The sequence below is a fragment of the Dermacentor andersoni genome, chromosome 6 (assembly GCF_023375885.2).
Source record: "Dermacentor andersoni chromosome 6, qqDerAnde1_hic_scaffold, whole genome shotgun sequence".
NCBI classification, from domain to species: Eukaryota; Metazoa; Arthropoda; class Arachnida; order Ixodida; family Ixodidae; genus Dermacentor; species Dermacentor andersoni.
Genome location: NC_092819.1, coordinates 171,739,852 through 171,757,650, shown reverse-complemented (window position 1 = coordinate 171,757,650; position 17,799 = coordinate 171,739,852). Strand labels below are relative to the sequence as shown.

Sequence of the window (17,799 nt, the reverse complement as noted above, 5' to 3'; positions counted from 1 at the left end):
GCGAAGCCATACTGAGAAACACAATTACCACGTTCATTTCACACACCATTGATAAAAGACTTCTCAAGAGGTCTCTGATGTCTTTGGGTTTCTTTCATGGTCAAAAAAGCACGGAAAGCAATTTGAAGCGTGATGAGCCTACATATACATAATAATTATCTAGACAAAGGCTATCCATACTTTCATAAATAATTTTTAATTGGCTACCTTCATCTCTCTGAAAAATTTAATAAACTTTGTCCTGTGTGTATACTTAATTATATTGTGTGTGCTTGTGTAGGTTTTTTACTGTGGAAAATTAAAACAATGTTGAAGTGAGAAAATACGGATGAGGGAGCCCTCACTAGTGCTTCTAATGCACGTGTCTTTATATAGTCAATATTTGCAGAAATAAAGCGAAACAATCAATGAAAAGCCGTGCACGTCCACTCCAACGATGATGCAGTGAGCTATTGGCCTCAGTAAAACTTCAAGTGAAAAGGTAGAGGAAAGTCAAAAGAAACCTCCAATGATGTGGGTGACAAAGCTCTGGGTAACGGAACTTTCCGTGTGCGTGCGGGGGAAGGGGTAGAAGGGGCTTTGGCATCGCCTGGGGGGGGGGCGGGGCGCCGGGCCCATCCCCCACCAAACTCTGGACGGCGCTCGGGCCCCGGAGCACACCCCCCCCCCCCCCCCCCCCGCAGTCGGCGTATATGTTTCAGACTATTGCAGCACTACAAATTAGAAACAGACAAGACAAAAAATTATCTTCTGAAATCACGATGTGAGGTGCAGGCCAAGGTGAATTTCATAATAATCGACAGCAGGCTCCTACACATGAGGGAAGCAAAGTGAGCCCTCCTAAAGACGTGGAAATGCCAAAGACATAATAAGGCGTTCCCCAACCGCATAGCACACCTAAACAGATACATCGAAGAACACGTACTCCAGGTATGCATGGTGCAGTGGGGAGACACGTACAATAACCTCTAGAGGCAGGGGCAAGTGCTTGACGCCTCTTTCGTCACCTATTAGGTCCAGAGCAGACTCGGGCCGCTGAAGGGCACAAGACTCGTATACTAGTAAGAGGTAATAAAGGCGAGAACTTCCTCGACGCAATACGTGAACCTTACTTTAAGAAGGCCGAAAAGCATGTAGCACGCCAAATACGACGGCACCGCAAACGAGAAACTGGACACGGAATTTAGCGAGGAAGACATTCAGATATTCCTGTACGAACTAAACACCCGATCGGCGCTCGGCCCGGACCGGCTTACCAACAAGACCCTCCGTAACCTAGACGACGAGTGAATCTTCCGACTCGCGACCTACGTCAACGAAACTAGTGCTGGCTAGGGGGCTCCCTTCCCGGAGCGTGGAAACCGGACCGCGTTATCATGATTGCTAAACCAGGCAAAACATGGGAAGGTGGGAGATGAAAATTCAAGATGATGAGCAAAACGAGAACAACCTGAAAACAGGAGCCATGTCAAAATGTTGGCTCCCGCTTTCATCTTGTTCTCGTTTTCTTCATCGTCCTAAACCACGCTCGATAATCCAAGACGAATTTCGCTCACGTCTTGTGTCGGTAAATCTTGGAACACACAGTTCTCACTCGCATAACTGACTTTCTCGAAGACCGTGACGCGTTCCCGCACACTATGCTAGGATTCCACTGTAATCACTTTGCACAAGACCTATTGCTTCAGCTTAAGCACTAAATCGTAGACGACACCACCGGCACCACCAGGGCATTTCTCGGCCTGGATATTAAAAAGGCCTTTGACAACGTTAAACACGAAGCGGTTTTAGAAACAGTAAAAGCATAAGGACTAGGCCAAAGAACATAAAATTAGGTTAGAGATTTCGTTGCGGGTAGGCGCACGCGTCGTCATTGCCGACGAGGAGTCGCCGAAACTTGAGATGGGTCCATCCGGAACGCCACAAGGTTGCCTCACATCACCACTAAGCTTTAATTCAGTTCTACTTGGCCTACCCGGGAAATAATCAGAAGTAGAAGGATTGCACCACAGTCTATACGCGGATAACACCAACCTCTCGGTTCCCGGGAAGGATGTGTCGGTCACGTCGAGTGAACACTACAGGGGGTGGTATTCTGTGAGAGTACCTAGTGCCGTGGCGACGACGTGGCGCAATACGAAAGATTATCTAAGTCAAAGACAGGTCGACGCATCCTAAAGTAGCTTGGCATCACGTAGCACATTCAGCATGCAGAAAAGACGGCGGTTCCGGCCTCGGTCCGCAATCATCCCGCCGCTTCCGAAGAACATGCACCCGACGCACAATGGGAGACGCACCAGACGGGAGACGAAACAAACGAGCTAGCGACCTTCAAAAGAAGTTTAGCAACAGCAACGAGGCGCTGTACGTAGACGCCACGCGGTATGGAGAAGGGAGAAGGGCACACGTGATCACGGTTGTAGACCGCATGGGTAAGTACATTGCGAGCACCACGATCACCACGGCACACACCGAGGCTGCCGAAGCAGGCGCAATAGCCCTAGCACTCGCCACGGTGCCGAACGCTGCGATTGTGATCAGCGACTCGCAGTCGGCAATCCGCAGCTTCACGCACGGCCGCGTCTCGCGGGAAGCGGCACGCTTAATCCAAATTTGTGACGAGCGTGACTAGACATCACCCTCGCAACCCCCAAATTCTACGGTCTTGCTACTATGGACCTCGGCACACACCGATGTGCCACTCGCGGGCAATGAAGCGGCCCACGCCATGGCTTGAGGTCCCACATGCCGAGCCGCCACAGATTATGTGGCCGCCGCCTCCCCACCCGAGAGCGGGGGATCGCATCTACCGGATCGGGACACTATGACAGAAATGCAGCAACAAGAATTGCAATGGGCGTGGCGCAATCCCCTGACCAGGTTCATTGACCTCACCCAACGCTACAGACTCGAAACACGCACATTTCCGCCACCGCAAGATAGATTCAAAAGGGACGAAGCCGTAACCTTACGCTCACTTCAAACACATACCAACCCTAGCCCGGCCGTTTTACACCACTGTTGCCTAGGTTGTACCGAATTCATGGGTATGCAGCGTGCCCACAGAGAGCAACGCTGCGACACATTTTCTCGGAATGTGCCGGAAACAACGGCACTGAAACCGCCGCTGTTCGGCGACGCGTACATAACCGCGGCCGTTACCAGCGTACAGGAAGCATCGAGCTGGCTTCTTCCCGACGCCGCCCCAGCTACGAGGGCCACCGAGGACATTCTCCGTCGCCCATGACAAGTTCGGAGTTGGAAGACGAGTTCTGAGCCATCCGGGAAGCCGAAGATGCCACCGGAGTCCAAGGACTTCAAACCGCCTCCTGAGGCCATCTCAACGAAAACTGCTGGAACATTCTTGTTAATAAGCATTCTTTTTTTCGTCTTCTGAAACCACTGGCTAGCTCGAAAAAAAATTCCTCTACATACCACACACGCATGCAGAAACGTGGAATGTTGACGGATGGCGCCTGATCTACGGTAACTAAATGTTAATAAACACACCACAAGTATTGCTAAATGAGTTCGCCAAAGATGGCACAGATGCAAAATTCATCCACTTTAATGAGCTACGAACCTTGTGTGCATAAATATCCATTCGTTGACCTTTTGTTGAACGATTGACTGTGTTCGCAAGCTCTTCCGTTTCAATTTAGTGATATTTTGGCAATACTTATCTATACTTTTATAAATTTTCTTAATGTATATATTTATCCCTTGTTTGCGTTGTTTTGTAATGTTCTGTAGTTTTCTGTATTGCCTGTATATGGATGAGTAACATCTTCGTGAGGGCTAGTTAGTTCAACTTTAGGACTATGATCAAACAGCGGGACTGAAAAAAGAACGCACACAGAAAGAAATACTACAGAAAAAGCGCTTGCTCCGTTGTATTTGTTTGTCTGTGTCATCGTTTCAGTTATGGTGTTTGAGCATAGTTCTGCACATTGATTTCCTTGTGTACGTGTAGAAATTAGTACCACTGAAAGGCGATGCTCTAGTGCAGGAACCCAGTAAAGCGTTCGGAGACTTTTAGAGCAATACCTCTACTACTCCAGGTACAAACCCAGAAAACGCCTGGTTCCGTAAATCTGACCTTCAACCTCGGCTAAGGTTAAATTGGGACTTAACCTGCCACTACCGGCGGCTGCGGCGTACACCAGCGTGGCTGCCCATATCATGAAAGCGATCTGCCTTATGGACAAAGTGCGTGACCGCGTGGGTCTCATCTTCAAAGCGATTTACGATGTGTACAAGGTGCACCGTGGGCTGGTAGCTTCGTATGCACTGTACTTTCGGCCCTTAGTTTGCGTTGAAGCGAGGCGCAGTATGACGGGCGATTCGATCGCATGCTGCTGCCGCACCGAGCAGTGCCTGCGTGCTGTCCCGTGGTGCAATTGAAGATGCGGCAGTTGCTGACGGCACCGAACAGCGTCTGCTTTTCTTTCCCAAAACGAGCAAGTCTATGCTATCGCTCGTAAAACTGGCCGAACCACGGTAAATCACGGCAATTTTTGTCCCGGCTCCTAACATTTAACATGTGTTGAATAAAGCTGATTTGAAAAAAACGTTGAGAAATTCTGAAGGAGCCAGAACATATATTCTTTGAAAGTATCAAGTTTTCAGAATTTTCACTATGCCCGTAACCGCTAAATACGAAAAAAAACACACTGAGATTCGTTGCGTCACACTGTGCATACACTTGGCTTTCAGCAATGGGGGTCGTAGTGCTGGACAACACGGATTAGAGCGAGGCAACAGGACAAGCGCTATCTTTCAACTGAGGTTTCATTTTCAGAAAAAAAAAAACGGATTTTTAGGCCCACACCCGAAATGGCCCAATCAGCGCACATGAAAACCAGCCGCTTACAGGAACGCAGATGCACTTGTAGTCAGAGCAACTTATGGGGAACAGATCAACTTAACAGCGATCCTCGCTCTTAAAGCAGCTTAAACAACTTTTCGCGTAACTTTAGCTGCATTTCTATTCAAAACCGAGGACTTCTTAAACAATTGTTTACCCCCATTATGTTGTATTGTGCTTGTGCGTGTCTTGCAGCGGTATGACCACCATTACTGTATCTAACCAACCAGCTCAACTAACCAACAACCAACTAACCATACTTCTCAACTTGGCTTTCGCCTCTCGAAACTTGACATTGAAGCACTCACTTGCTGACTAATTGGTTCATACTGAACAAGTGTCGTATTCGGCAAAGTACATTATGAAGGGCCCAAAGAACGAGAGGGGAGAGCGCAGGGCCCTTTCTCAATGGTCACGCACAGCTCTTACGCTTTTTTGATCCCCTTTCTGCTTGTGGTTGTGATCGCCATCTGTTTCTTTTTTTTTTCATTGCTGCTAGTTGTTCTTGTTATCATCCCCATCCCCTTTTCGTTTTGCTGTGTTTAGTGCTGCTGATTTCTTTCGTTGGTATTTCTCGTTTTCGATGTTTTCAATGTTTTACTATTGTTTCTTTTGAAATAACAGCCTCAAGAGCTTTCTCTTTCGTTTTTCTTTTCTCGCTCGTGAAAAAGTCTGCGCACATCGCACATTGGTGGCAAATTGATAGCACAAGCTTTCGCGCTCCGCGTGGTGGATGTGGTTTGATTGCATATATTGAAACGTGTACTTATCTTTATCGGGAAACCACGTTTCGCCGCCTAACAAATGTAATCGCACAGCGTTGGACGCGCCTCCATGTACCCGAAGTTTCCGGAAAGTTATCGATGCTTCTATCCGCTGTCTGTTGTCGCCGAACCTTATATTATCTGATTTCATCACCTGGTGTAGAACTTTGTGGAAGGCACGCGGGTCCGAACGATTAGTCTGGAACATTCGACGACTGCTCTATAAAATCCGGCGCGCTTGACCCGCTGATCAGATTTACGACGATCGCCGACTGTGTTCGCCGCTCTCGTTGTGCTTTAAGTGTAGCCTGTTTTGTGGGCACAGGTTCGCCCAATAAAAGCTAGTTTTTGCCTTTCACAGTATTGTTACTGTGTTCTTTGACGTCACGACCACGTGACAATATTATAGCTCCCCGGCGCTTCATGGAATAACTGTTTTGCGCTGTTTTGTCCCTTTACCGCTCTTCAAGTGTTTTGCACAGTACATTAGTTGTTCAGAAATAATTCAAGTTTTACAATCATTCTCTCTAATTGTATTTAATCTGGTACCATGAAATCACCGAACATAAATATTTAAAAAAATAATTTGTCAATGTAACTTGTTCATTGTCTCTGTTACCTGTACCTGTGTATACAGGGTTCTTCTGTGCTATAACAGTGTTTCCATTGGTAATGTAGAGGGCCCGAGCATAATTTTAATAGTTCGATTCCGTATATTAAGTCAATAAGAGAGCCCCATATTTTTACAGCTGGCTGCCTCGTAATCTTTTTGATAAGAGAATAGAAGCGCGCATGGCAGGTTATAGGGTCCATGCCCAGCCCTAGCTTCTGAATGCGTGCATTGCGCTTTTGGAAAGTTAACCTACCACGAGAACTTGTAGGCAGTAGTACTCATATTTAGTAGTTCTCATATTTTAGCCTTCTCTTATTGGCAGTAGGTTTTAAACATGTTGAGATAGATCGACGAGTTTTTATTTTACCAGAGCAGTGTGACGCAACATTCCTCGAATTTATTTTAGATATTTTTAGTGTGCTTGGGCAAGGGCTCACTTACTCTCACGAGATTCCAGACGCGGATGCGTTCCAGCTCCCTGTTCTCCGATTTAGGTTCTCTGCGGGACACGTATGCTGGGAGTACTTTCCACATGCCAAGCAAGCTATTCTGCCCTTTGATTCCGCCTACTCGACAACGGTAAGCAGAACTATTCCGTGGCTGTGTGTGGAATGTTCGCTCCGGAAGCAATGCCCGCATAACATGCGTTGTAGCTTCGACTTCCAGGCAGGCCAACTGTTGTTGTTGTTGCACTGACCGAGTCTCTCTTGCAAAGAGTGACATCTGGAGCAAGAAGGGATATATAGGGCTCAGCACCGGTGCTTAGAGGCGAGGGAACGCGTCCGCCCGCATGAACAAATTATTTCGCATAATCACACGAAGACTGCAGGCACATACGATATCACACTGGATTTGTCAACCGCTAATATGTTGGGGAAACTTCTTTGGATTAATGCTCAAAGTAAACCAGGAGGTCAAGCAACACACGTGAGACAGTTTACACCCACCAGACGTAACGATGCGCTCATGAAAATCTTAGAGAGGTGTTCAAAAAGTAAACGACAACTACGCACATTTTGTTGCGCGATTGACGACTTCGCGAACCGAAGTAATCATGCAGCAGCAGAAGCTTAGCGTCGCGGTTGGCCTAGGAGTCCAGCAGAACTTTTATCACCTTTGAGGTACCTTTTATCAAAAAACTGCCACTAACTCTATCAGCGGAGCTTCTATATGCCTGCAGTCTTCTGAGAAGCATTTTACGCAAGCCGCTTCTTGACATGCGCGAACTTTGTTTTGCGTTTCTTTTTCCTGCAATGAGATGATATGACGGTGCGCATACGCAACGAATAGCATGCATCGCTGTTGGTGGCTTGTAAATAAGCAGTTGATGATAGCACCCGTCCGTGTCTGTTTTGTTGCTTTGTTTCGTGTCCATTCAACACTTTGTGCTAGCCACCATAGTTATAATCCTTTTGAATCTACGAAGCTCTCCTCTGAAGCCCACATGCCATTCTATTTTAGGATCCTCTGGACTGGACGACGGTTTTCATTAAACTTCCGCCAGCTTTTGTATTCTCGCAGTCCCGATTTGAATAATATATGAGTGACAGACATGTTAATTATTGCTAATTGCTAAATATTAGGAGTCAAGAATTTTTCCTGGTGATGTATAATTTCCATGTTACTCTTCATTCCTACGTAAGCAATTGTAAACTCTCTCGAAGGAAGGTGAGCAAGTTTACTTATTACGGTAGGTGAAGACAGCGACAGTACTTGTTAAAAAAAAGCAATCAGTTTTGGAACTGTTACTTTTTTAGGTTAGTTTTAATTTGCATATCTGACACTTTTTTTCGTGCTTCCAATTAGAGGCACGAATTGAGCTTTATTATGTGAGCATTTTATCTCTTCAGTAGTACCTTTCAAGTTACATCTGAGGGCCTATCAAGCTGTACTGACTATGCATGTGTCAAAACGTGTCAACATTGTTATGACTGCTGTAGACAATATGCTGTTTGTCATGCGCAAGGGTAGCATGCGAGAGCCACGCGGGGAAGATAATCGGAGGACAGCGGCCACGCGATGTTCGGCGCTGCTAATATTTTCGCAACGGGCTCCCCTCGTCCAAGAAGAAACACCACAAAGGGAAGAAAGAGTTGCCACACAAGCGGAGACCGAGACGACGCGAAGGGTTCATGGACGTTCCCCGCAAGAAAGCCGCCGGAAACTGGGGCTTGCCCTATACTGAGAAGCACAGAAAAATCCAGTTGGGAGTAACAGATCGCCTCTCGAATTCCCACGGTTAGACCCGCTCTCTGCCTTTGCGTCAGCTGGAACTTGGCCAGTCCGATATTTCGCCTGCAACAGTATTTATGTTTCTTGAGTGGCAGTCGTCCTCATGAATTGTGACCTGTGTGTGATTGGCTATCACCATGAGGGAGAGTGGGAGGAAGAGGTGTTACAATGACAGTGCGAAGAGAAAACAAGCAGATCTGGGCCATGGAAATGAGGCTCATCCAAACGCTTGTTGCTAACGACGACTTTTTTCTGTTTTGCGTATGAAACGATGGAAATAAGTTTTGTTCAAGTGCCAGGAAACCTGTTGGATTTCGATTTCCCAACTTCCGAGCTTCTGATTTCTCCAGACTGAGGCCTCGGCCATGCTACCATATTGAGCCCGGTTCCACTTAACATAGCACCGAAACAACTGGTGATCAGTGGTGACATCAGAAGTTACAAGCGGCAACTATGATCGGCCAACGAGAGAGCAGCTGCCTCGATTCGTCGATCACGCGCGTTTGAGTGCTTGGATTTTGCTTCGATTTGAACCAGGATCTAAAGGAGGGTAAGAATTTTAGAACTCGTAGACAACTTTGCTGAAAGCCTAGAGGTAGAGAATTTCGGATTGTTCTTTTCGAAGTACCCGGTACTCGAAATGATTATGTACTTGCAGAGGCCGCAGAAGCCGGACCTTTGCTGTTGTGTGAAGAATTTGGGATCAATACATACAAAGGGTTTGGCACGAAAACATATCATCAGACAGGCAATCTTTTGTTCCAATAATGAGCAGCTTCGCGAAGCATGCAGCCGCATCGAACAAAAGAAACGAAGAGGAGCTGAGGCAGCAGCAAGAGCGGGAAAGAAATAAATAAAGGCAGCAGCAAGAGGGGGAAACATGGAAAGAAAGACAAGTAAGAGCGAGAAAGGGAGAAAAAACGACACGAGTATGAAGCAAAAAGGCTGGAGCGCGAGATTTAGCTGCGCAAGTTGGAACTTGACTAAATTGGTCAAGCAATTGTCTCCAGCAAGTTGTACTTCTTCTGAACAAGGAGGCTGAGTTAAAAATGTCTCTCTCTCTCTCTCTCTCTATATATATATATATATATATATATATATATATATATAGTCATATGTCGTATCAAGGTATATCAGTCTGCGTCTTGCAAATTTTGAACGAGTGTGCGAGTACCTGTCGCTTGAGCGAGATCCATGGTCTCAGACACTACTGATGCTTCTGTCCTGCGAGGCAGCAGATGTTGTTCCACGGCTCAGCAAGGAGGACGCAGACAACGACGAGAAGGTCAAGCGTTACCTCGTCAAAAAGTACAGACTTTGCGCAGAAGCAGTTAGCCAAATACTTTGGGACGGCAAGAAGTCGAGGTATGAGAGTTATCCCGAGATTCTGCACAATTTAAGGGTAAACTTAACTGAATGGTTGTATTGAATATATACCTTTCTTCGAAGAGCTAGAGCAAAGAAACCAACTGCACGACACGCGAGAGCGCGAACGCACGGACAAGACGACAAAGTAGAAAAAGAGACAGCGTCCGTCATGGAGTGCATTAAATCTAATTACTGTAAAAAATGTAAGAACAGTTGTGTTTCATCATAGGTCGTGACCATTTATTCGATATTATGGTGCCGAAACCCGCCGGCAGTACTCGCCGGGAGGCTACGCGCCTGGAGCGCTCATAAGGAACATTGAAAGCGAAGACAGCACGTCGTAAGAACAGTGGAAAGCTCCTCCGAAAGCCAGACAGTACGACCTGACTGGACCATCCGCCGTTACTCTTCGCCGTGATGAGACATACTCAGCGTCCGTCCGAAAAGGTGAGCGAGGTCACACATCGTTGAAAGACAAGATTAACCGCCTGAAAGTCCTCAAAAACAAACGAACAGCGCGACGTGAGATGAACACGGGTCTCGTCAATGAAGCGAAAGCCGCGATTGAAAACGCTGACAGTGCAAAGATTTCCTCTTTGACCGAACGACTCCATGTCAGTAATGCGCATTTGGACAAGCTTAACGCCGAGATAGAAGAAGCTATCCCTGAGGATGAATTACCCGACAGAATTTGAAACTGTGCTGACTCATGAAGATGCTGCGCGAGGAATGTTGGGTGGAGCTAAAGGCACGGGAGTGGCTACTCCGTCAAAACCAGTGTTTTACTACTGCCCTTTCCGCAGCTGCAGGTTCATCGCATGCACTCTATCATCGCGGCCCGCGCAAATCCATCAAGCTTCCAATTTTATGCTTGCCGACATTCCGCGGGCAGCTTTCTTATTGACCTGCTTCTTGGGAGCAATATAAGGCGTCTGTGCATGAAAACGGAAAGCTGACGAAAGGAGAACGATTTTAATATCTGAAGAATCTTCTGAGTGGTGCAGCAGCAGCTTCAATTTCTGGTCTACAAGTGAGAGGCGAGTTACGATGACGGCATCAAAATTCTAACAAGTTGTTTTGGCGATAAGCATCGCCTTGTGCAGGAGCATCTACGCCGTCTGCGCACAGTACCAGCAGTTGCTTCCTCAAAGATGTAAACAATCTTCGAAGGTTATTGGATTATGTGCAGTGCCAGATCATAGGCCTGAAATGTCCAAACGTCAGTCCTGCAAGCTACGCAACTATGATGATGGACATTCTGTTGAAGGCACTGCCAGCAGACTTTGTCATTGGCTGTTACCGAAATGAAGATAAAGTCACCAGCGTCTGCTATCGACAGTACAGACTCTGCACAACAGCAAAACTCAACGACAGCTACAGCCGATGAGAAGTTGCAAGAACTCTTGACCTATCTTCGTGTGGAAGTTTAAAGCCGAGAAAGAAGTGGAGTTCATGACTTTAAAGAAAATAAATGCGCTAAACCACCTGCGGAGTAAAGAAACTTGCACTACACCTTACCAACAGCGGCTGTCCTGAAGTCTTCCTCGAAAGTTAGAGATAAGGACTGTCTCTTCTGTGGGTCTTCAAAAGACTCAACTTCAGTTTGTGAAAGCAGCATTAACCACAAAGAAAAGTTCAAAAAAATTGGTTACATAGAACCGATGTTATCGAAGCACCCTGAGAGGATATCATGCCAAAGACTGTTATTCAAAAGTCAAGTGTGGAACTTGCAGAAAAGGACACTCTCCTCAATGTGCGATCCCAAGTGGAAACCTAACAAGATGGAACAAGAAAGTCCCGTAACCACGAACAGTCTTCATATGAGCTCTCGTTCGTACGTGGATGCTGAAGTTTTATTGCAGACATTTCGGGCATGAATCACAGGAAGAAAGCAAAGGGTCTACATTCATGGAATTGTAGTCAGCGGAAGTCAGCGCACGTTCATTCGTGAAGGCGTATCCAAGACACATGGCTCGAAAGAATTCGGATCTGTTAACTTACAGCCAAATATGTCTGTACAGACAAGCTCGGTTACCATACAACATCGCCTTGTCGAACTAAAACTTGGCAGTCAGTATGACAATCGGGAGTACCTGGTACAGGCCATTGAAGTGCCGTTCGTCTGCAACGATGTTGTTCGAGTATCACTCGAGCATGACTTTGTAAGAACCACTGAAAGCTACGGAAACCTCCTTGCAGATAAGCTCTTGTTAACGGCATGGCTGCAGTTCTTATTAGCCTTTTAATTGGTGCTGACCAGCTATGGCAATTCATGTCCGGAGAAATGAAACAATGCCATGGCCAGGCAGACTTGGTGGCGCTGGGTTCTGCATTTTGCTGGATGCTACAAGGACCACTTTCGTTTAACGCCTTTTTGGAAGCAGCACTCAACGCATGCGTATTGCGAGTAAGTGAATCTGCCGACTTTATCGACTATCTTGTTTGGAGGCTCTGGCAGTTACAGAGCATCGGGATTGTGCCAGTCGACAACACTCAAAATAAGGAACCAATATGGTGCTAGAAAAATTTGAACACCATATCACCTTCGTCAACGGTCGCTACCAAGTGGCCCTTCCGTGGAAAGAAAGCTGTGGACAACAACAAGATAACTGATTGCAAGCATGGAAGTGACTGATGTGTATCGGAAAGAAAGTGAAGAAGAATCCAGAGTTTGCTGTAGAATATGATACTACCATCAGGAACAATATGACGATCGGTCACGCCGAGAGAGTACCTAGCTAAATTGATGCGCAACCCTCTAAGCTCTACTACATGCCGCATCACGCTGGTGTGCGAAGCGAGTCGACAACGACTCGAGTACGAGTAGTTTTTGACGCATCCGCTCACGATCGTGATTCAGCGCCCCTCAATGACCATCTCGAGAAAGGGCCTAAGCTACTAGCCTACTGGGTAGCTCTTCTCATACGTTTTCGCATGAACCGTATTGTTCTGACGGCTTACATTGAGAAAGCCTTTCTCCAGAATAGGGTAAAAATAGGAGACGGAGATGCGTTGAGGTTCCTTTGGTTCAAGGATATAACCTTTAAGAGAAAACCCGGTCCTAAAATAGAGGAATGGTGCATGACAAGGGTGCCTTTTGGAACAGTAAGAAGCTCATTCCTACTCAACGCCACACCCTAGCACCAACTGAAGGGAGTAAAGGATCAAACAGAAGAAACGGCCAAGTTGCTTGCTGCTTCTTTCTACGTTTATGACCTTCTTATGGGAGCCGATAGTGAGAATTCAGCTCAAAAAGTATAGAGAGAAGCAAATACTATAATTGAAGACGCTGCAATGCGACAAAGAAAGTTGTCATCAAATTCTAAACTGCTGACAGATCCTATTGCCACCGCTGAAGGAGATAGCGCCCTATCACGAGCTGTAAAGATATTGGGACTCTTGTGGGATCCTCTAACAGACAAGATGACAGTAGCACAAAATCAGCGTTATGCTTCTTCGAAAAACATCAAAAGCCGTGTAAGAGATATCTTCTGCAAGCAGTGTCAATGATATTTGACCCGCTCGGAATGGGGACTTTCTGTTTCAGCATTTGTCCATTACGCATGCATAATAAATTGAATGCTATTTTACTTTTTTTTCATTTGTCTTTTTGTGCCTTTCACATAAAGCGTGAGCATCAATAAATACACAGAACATCCTTGCTTCAGTCCTCGGTGGATTTTCACCATTTAATTGCAACTTTAGCCTTCGCACGCAGTTTTCACTTGGTTGTCTCCATATAATTCCCTCAGCAGCTCCACGAAATCATCATCTACGTCTTCGTACTTGAGAATATCCCGTAAATACTCACTGCCTGCGATGTCGTAATCAATCTTAATATTTGCAAATGCTGTCCACTAAGGTCTATTCTGAGCTACTGATATCTCTAGGCACTGAGCTAAAACAAGGATATTGCCTTCTAAGCGACTGCCTGGTCTGAACCATCTGTAGTTCCCCTAAAATATCCCTTCTTTGCACCTATTTGGACCCTTTAAATTTGTGGCTAGCTTTGCCATTCTATATAGCAATGATTTTACTGTAACTGCCCTGCTCGAGCTCGTCCTATCCTCATCACCTTTGCCTTTGTAGATGAGGTTCATGTTTTTTTTTCACGCCATCCAGCTAGAGTGTTTCTTTTATTCACTTGTGTAATGACCTTAGTCACCTGTGCTTTGCTCTTTGGACCAAGGTTATTCGTAAGCTGTATAGGGATTTCTTCGGGTGCTGCAGTGGTGCTATCAGAGATATTGTCTTCTGTTTTTTTACAATACAATTTTTTATGGTAAATTTTGATCTCTCAGGTTTCTCTAAGCGATAGTAGATTTGTTTGGGTCTAAAATAGGCTCTCTTTTCTGGCGAAGTGTCAACAATGTAGCGAAGCACGTAGGCCCCTTCAAAGTTGTTACCATCTTTATCACTTATAGCCGTCTGCAAATTTTTAGTTGTAGCTCCGAGCGCTCTCACACGCTTCCGCAATCGTATTGGTGTGCCTTTGTAGTTTTTAAAAATGTTGTACGCCCAACGTTCAATTGTGTTTAATTCTATTGTGTTTAATTTTCTATTGCACGAGCTGACTCACCACCCTTTTATTTCTGGGTATTTGTTTCATTAAATGAGCATCTCTTTGTGTTATCCCAACTTTTCGCATCTCGACGATCCCTAGAGGCCTGCTCACGCTGTTTTACTTCTTGCTTTATTTCCTTGTTGCACCACTTACGTGGTTTCCTCTTTCCAATCCAACAATATTTTTTTACTTGTCTGTTTTATCTCCTTCTGCATAGCGTCTACCAGTTCCCAATATTCTGAGTCTGTTTGCGAAAAAACTCCATTTTCTTCTCTATGTTTTTTGGAATTTCTCTTATTGGGTTTACGTTCATATTTAGTAATTCAGTTGATATTGGTTCGTGGTTTATGTTAGTATCTCTCCCGAATTTTAGGGTTAAACGCTTATGATCACTACCAAGGCTTTCTTTTCCATTTTCATCTAGCATGATTTATTCTAGTCGTTGCTAGACCGTTTATGAAACTAAGGCGTAATCGATACATGACTGCCTATTTTCGCCCTGCCACGTTACCTTTCCACGACCCTTTTCTCCCTGTTAAATAGTATAAGGTTATGTTCAGCTCACAGATCCAGCACTACAGAACCGCTGTAGGCAGTATATGCGTCTAAATCCTACATGTGCGCCTTCATTTCTCCGATTAGCATTAGCTTGGACGATTTCTTGAACTCATGATCTCTCTCCTAATGTACTGAATCAATGCCTTATTCCTTTCTTTGCTATCACAGCCTGCCCATACGTAAGCTACTCCCAGCCACGTCTTTGCCTTGACATGTACCCCTAATCTATTAATGCTCCTTACATGGCCCTTTCACCCTTTGCCAACCTTCGATCTCGCCTGATTAGCATGCGTACTCCTCCGCCTTTCCTTCACCTTGTCATTCTGTTTCACCCTTTTCAGACAAAATTGTCTATAACACGCGGCTGTTCCAAAACTCATAGGGCGTTTCCGGTCAAAGCGTAGATGCGAATGGTTTTCTCATTCAGCTGTGTTTCGATTTCCAGCTCTATTTTTCCTGCTTCCGACCTTAAGAGGTCACAAGCAGGAAAAATTAGCTTTCTGCATGTTTGTGTAACAAATGGTACCTTCTCTATATTTACCTTTGTGCGTCTTTTCCTCACTTTTTGTGGTCTAATTGTGCCCTTTACTGTTACGTCGCTGCATTCAGTGCTTAGTATTCCTTCCTGATTGTCTGAGGTCCGCCAAAAGAAAGTTACAGCCCACGCCGCGAATTAACGTCGAACTGGTGTTGCTACACTTTCGCTAAAAGGAATCCCGTCACGCAAGAAAGCGCCTTTGTTGATGTCAATGACCGTAAATTTCATTGCCTTAGCTAGCCTCTACGTTTACTTGTGTACTTCAATCACTGCCCGTTCGATTGCTAAGCCACCTGCTTTTCAACCTCTCGTACCGTGCACACTGCGATTTGCACTTCCTTTGAAATACTGCGAAGGTCGGTTAACCCTTTGGTTGATTGCTTCGTCATCCCTTTCCCTCGTACTTGTAGTACGTCGATCACTCCGCCCATTATCACCGCTAGGTGCCTCACTTCCGCTGTGTCCCACGTGAGCTCATTGGCTTTCGTTATCGCCTCCTTAATCGGTTGGCGCGGAAGCGCGTTACCCTACTCTCGCTCGCCTGCTCCTACGCGACTCATTATCGCCGTTTCTACTTTTCGTATGTTTGAGTCGCGAACAAATCCAACTCGACGCATTTCCTCTTCATAATTACCGGCAGCTGCACCTGGAGACCAGACGCCTCACCCACCCCCTGTCTCACCCTCGCCCTTCTATTGTCTTTCGCGGCCGGCACATCAGTGGTAACCCCTTCATGACCACCACTGAGGTTTCCGCCACTGCTTTTAGGACGTGGTGGTTTCGGTTTCCTTACCCGCTCTCGCCTCGTTGCCACACCCATTAGTCATGATCGCGTCGAAGCGTTCACACTTGCTTTGTGAAATGGGGCCCCTCAGATTCATTTCTACGTTGGCTAGCTTTTCTTCTACCTCCTTCGTCTACTTCTGTTCGCTCTATAGTTTTTTTTCCAGCTTTCCAACACATTTAGCTGGCCGATCCTCTTCCTCGCTCTAGACCGTCTCGCTGCGACCGTAGCACACATGTCCTACAGGCAGAAAATGTGCCATTGGCTTGTCATACTGACTTGAACCGTGTTTCTTACCACGGGTAAGAGCGCTCGCACTCAGAACAACGCTCGCGTGCACGGATTGCTCCTAGTAACAACCCTCATCATGTACTAACAAGGCGCAGTTCAAAATAAGCGTACTTGCGAGAAAAAATAGAATTACTTGTTAACTACTTATATCTAAGCAAAAAGCCTTAGGAACTTATAACCGTAATAAATTAATTTATAAAGATTGCTCTTCCACTTAACACTCCTAAAAGAAAATGAGCAAAAAAATGTTACGCAGATACTCTTAAGAATGGTTACCTGTAGGTATAAGAACAAAAATCAAATTATGGGGTTTTACGCAGTGCCATATTTGTATATACAATATTAGACAAACCACAATAGGAGGCATGCCTAGTGAAGGACTCCGGAAATTTACACCACCTGAGGTTCTTTAACCTGCGCCTAAACCTGCGTTCACGAGTGTTTTCGCATTTCGCCCACATCGAGATGCGGCCACCGTGGCCGTAATTTGACCGCCCGACCTCGTGCTTAGTAGCCCCTCACCATAGCCACTAAGCAACCATGACGGATTACGGAAAGCGCGCACTGTATTCATTTTGGGTGATTGTTTTGGATTAGGTATTCATCCGTGTGTGGTCGTGTACGCTGTAAACCTGGACTGCATTTCTTTTTGTGTTTCCTTGATTCGTCTTCCGCGGTATGCTTGCGTGGGCGATCACGTTCCACAGATGCCATTGCGGTAGACGCTTGGGAGTGCATCCCAGTCGGCAGCACCGAAGGGCAGGTGACGTGCGGGAGGCAGTCACGTGACGTACGCTCTCACGCACGTGCTAGGCCCACCTCGTCTTATGCACTCATTATTTGTCATCGAGAGTCCATCGCAGTAAACAGAACCCCGATGAAATCCGAAGGGCAAGTGACCCGTTGGAGGCAGTGACGTGACGTGTGCAATGACGCAAGCACTAGGCACAACCTTAGTCAGCCATAACAGTAGAGCCACCATAGCCTTACCCCGAGTCCCAGGTTGGATTCCCAGTCCCAGACCAAAATGTACCAAATTTTCCTTAGAATTTCATTAATTGACTTTGTTTACAGAAACCAGCCTGACAAATATCACGTCGATGCAAGCACTTTTCACGTTTTCTTACTGTCACGCCGTCGGCCACTGTTTGGTACCATTTTTCGGTCACGCCGCTGACGGCAACGCCGGATTTTCGCTTAATGGGGCATATACTGCTTTG

At 46.0% G+C, this 17,799-nt stretch overlaps 1 protein-coding gene across 1 annotated transcript in view; it reads right to left on the bottom strand.

The window, feature by feature from the left end:
• Positions 1-17,799, bottom strand: part of LOC126523436 (medium-chain acyl-CoA ligase ACSF2, mitochondrial-like) — a 348,233-nt gene that overhangs the window by 41,802 nt on the left and 288,632 nt on the right. The window lies entirely within an intron of this gene.